This window comes from Rhinopithecus bieti, unplaced genomic scaffold (assembly GCF_001698545.2).
Source record: "Rhinopithecus bieti isolate Rb0 unplaced genomic scaffold, ASM169854v2 scaffold_33302, whole genome shotgun sequence".
NCBI lineage: Eukaryota > Metazoa > Chordata > Mammalia > Primates > Cercopithecidae > Rhinopithecus > Rhinopithecus bieti.
In genome coordinates this window covers 968,723-972,452 of record NW_016814366.1, presented here as the reverse complement: position 1 = coordinate 972,452, position 3,730 = coordinate 968,723, and the positions used below count along the sequence as shown (strand labels likewise).

General features: G+C 41.9%; 1 pseudogene; it reads right to left on the bottom strand.

The window, feature by feature from the left end:
* Nucleotides 1-1,864: 1,864 nt before the first annotated feature.
* Nucleotides 1,865-2,867, bottom strand: LOC108514073 (casein kinase I pseudogene; annotated as a pseudogene).
* Between the last annotated feature and the right edge of the window lie 863 nt (nucleotides 2,868-3,730).

Genomic DNA, 3,730 nt, shown 5'->3' with positions numbered 1-3,730 from the left:
TCTGACAGATATATATCTGTGATATATATAGTATATATATTATATATGATGGACTACTATTATATATGATGGAATACTACTAAGTCATAAAAAGGAATGAATTAATGGCATTTGCAGCAACCTGGATGAGATTACAGACTGTTCTTCTAAGTGAAGTAACTCAGGAATGGCAAATCAAACATCATATGTTCTCACTCATAAGTGGGAGCTAAGCTGTGAAGATGCAAAGGCATAAAAATGACACAATGAATCCCAGCACTTTGGGAGGCCGAGGCAGGCAGATCACGAGGTCGGGAGATCAAGACCATCCTGGCTAACATGATGAAACCCCGTCTCTATTAAAAATTACAAAAAAATTAGCTGGGTGTGGTCGTGGGCGCCTGTGGTCCCAGCTACTCGGTAAGCTGAGGCAGGAGAATGGTGTGAACCCGGGAGGCGGAGCTTGCAGTGAGCCACTGCAAGATGGCGCCACTGCACTCCAGCCTGGGCCACAGAGCGAGACTCCACCTCAAAAAAAAAAAAAAAAAAGAAAAAAGAAATTACACAATGGATTTTGGGGACTCAGAAGGAAAGGGTGGGAAGGGGGTGAAGGATAAAAGACTACAACTTGAGTATATACTGCTCAGGTAATGGGTGCACTAAAATCTCACAAATCATCACTAAAGAACTTACACATGTAACCAAACACCTGTTCCCCAATAACCTATAGAAATAAAAAACTAAAAAAAAGCAAAACAGATATAAACTAACTTTAGCACTTAAGACCTTCCATGCTCAAGTCTAAAAATGACTTACCGGTCCCACTTCCCTCTCATCCTACCCCCTTACAAACAAAGTGAATTATATTGTTTCCCAAATGTGCCTTGCACGTGTCCTGCCTTTTTATGTTTTTTATTCTCCTCTATTTCTACTTAGTACAAGTCTACCCATTCTGCAAGGCTCAGTCTAAATGTTACTTCACTGACAATGTCCTCCATACCTTTCTCCCTTTGTGTGATAGTTTTTTTTTTAAAGAAAGCTTTTAGTTTTCAATGAACTTGTAAACAAAAAAAGTTCCCATTTCAAAATAAAACAAAATCCCAGATCATATAGATGTTTACAGTGATTACATTTATCTAAGCAACATACATACATGTTTAGTTGTAAGATGTTAACTAAATTTCTGTGACAAATGTGCTTTTTTAAATAATAAGAACATTATACAATTAATGCAGAGTCCTAAGAAAAACCTAGTAGTCACTAAGTTTTTCTTACATCTTCACTTTGGATGCTGTTATTTCTAGCACAAGTGAGCAGGCAGAGTCTTTCATATGTTCAAACAATGGGATATTTGGTTGCTATCATATCAATTGGCTTTCAAACAACAGGACAACCATTTTAAGAATGTTTTAAGTGAAGACCTTGCAAACCCCAGAGATGGAAAAATGCTAAGAAAGCACAATTGTGAGCACTTACAACCGTCACAACTGTGGCTGAAGACTTTATCTCATTCTTCTTAAATGAAATCTCAAAGTAGTATAGTTTTTAAAAAAAAGGTTTTAACAAAAAATTGGCATATGCCCAATTTCTCCACTAATTTGTGTGAGTCAAACATTCAGTTAATTTTTCCACTTGAAAAAAATGCAATAGAAAACCGGATACCATGTTTCACTATCTCAGTTAATATTCACAATTACAGCAGCTGCAATTCAGGATACAGCATTACCAGTGCTGCCCAGAGTCAGTTCATACTGAAATTAAGTTCCTAACACCAAGTAAATGGTTGCAACTACCATGGGCCAGTGTACATATGAAATAAAATTTCTAGCAGCAACAAATGCGGCTCCGATCATCTGCTCTGCTTCTTCTGTTCCTCAGCTCATGCTTAGAAACCTATGGGGGTTTGGGCCTGCTAACCCTGCCCACTGGAAGAGGTGGTCTGCTGGGCTACTTTCAGCTTTAACATTGTCCAATAAAACGTTTAGTCATACTGGTGGCTCAGGGTCCTCGAAAGAATGCGGAATAGCTGTCTGAGATACACCTCATCCAGGACTTCCTCAAAGTGTAGCCCGCGATTACAGTTGGCAAGTTCTGCAGGAAATTTACCGCATTTACAGCACATGGCAAATTCTGCAGGAAACCCCTTACATAAAACTTCAACAGGAGTGGGCATCCTCTTTTCACTAATCTTTTCATATTTTTGTTTCTTTGTTGCGGACCTTAGTCCTTGCCATGGCAAGCTGGTTCTATTAAAATACATCAAAACAGCCTAAGGATTCCACGTCATTTCTGTAACTGCTCAACACCAAGATGTGCACTGATGCTGGCACATCAGGCAGTGCTAGTGAGGTTTTTATCTTATCTGCACAGTATGTGTTGCCTTGTCTTGCTGTTGCTGTATTTTTTGACCAAACCAGAATCAATAAAGAATAACTCACTACAGTGATGCCCAATACCTTTAGGGAGTTTTCTGTTTTAATGTCTCTGTGTATAAAACTGTTTGTATGCACATACTCAATTTTATTGATAGTCTGGTCAGCTAACATAAGTACAGTTTTCATTGTGAACCTTCTTGAAGAGAAATTGAAGAGGTCTTCGAGGCTAGGTCCCAGAAGGTCTATGATTGGTACATTGCAGTCTTTTTCCTGATCATACCACAGTGTAGGGGGGATGCCAACCCTACCTTGAAGAATCTTACAGAGTTTGCTTTCCTACAGCAACTGGGGATGCCTGGTCTTTTGAGATTCTAGCTTCACTGCCATTTCCTCGCCATTGGTGATGTTGATGGCCAGATAAAGGTCCCAGAAGGAGCCAGACCGGATCTTCCTTACTAGTTTATATTGCCCTCAAACAATAAATTTGGCCTTGGATCCGCTGCTGCTCGCCATCCCAAGAGATGAAGATGGAGGCTGAGGCCAAGCCTAGACGCCTCTGAGAGAAGGACGGAGGGCTCTGGGGCTCCTCCACGGCGGAAGGTGGCAGGAAACGGGACATGGAACACGGAGGCCTCCCTCATATTCACGCCCCAGAATTGACTGAGGGGGAACCTGATCATTAGACAGGTTTCTTGTTGCCAGACTCAGTTTGGAAAGGGGTTCTTGCAGTTACGAGGCTGGGCCACTTGTTTCTGGGCGGCGCCACTGCCTTGCTGTCTCAGCTATGTACAGGCTGGAAAAAGGGGTGCGGTGAGTTAGGGCAGGGGTACCATTGCCACCACTGCCAGTGGCTGCAGCCCGGAAGGACCCCTGGCCGTCTGCCGACGCCGCCATCTTGTTACTCCAGCTCCAGCCCAATAGTTTCACTCTGAATTTTCTTAGAACATTACACTTTCTTAAAACCCTTTTCATATTTTCCTTATCTTCACCTCATTCTCTTAATGAAAGGTAATTCGTTGAAAAAAAGGCTGATGTTTTCATTGTGTCCCTGCCCGTTCTCCAAGGTTTACCAGTTGATTTGTAGAAAGTTGTTCAACAGGGGAAATGTTAGGTTACATGCAATAGAATAGAAAAAGTGGCACTCAGTGCTTTTGAGGGTAGTGTCCCTTCTTTCAGTAAGAGTTCTCTCACTTTGCAAGTCTGAGGGGGAGCATAGTCACTATGTATGCTGAAGTGGTTTGATATGGTTTGGCTGTGTCCCCACCCAAATCTCATCTTGAATTGTAGCTCCCGTAATTCTCACATGTCTTGGGAGTGATCCTGTGGGAGGTAATTGAGTCATGGGGGCGGGTGTTTCCCATGCTGTTCTCGTGATA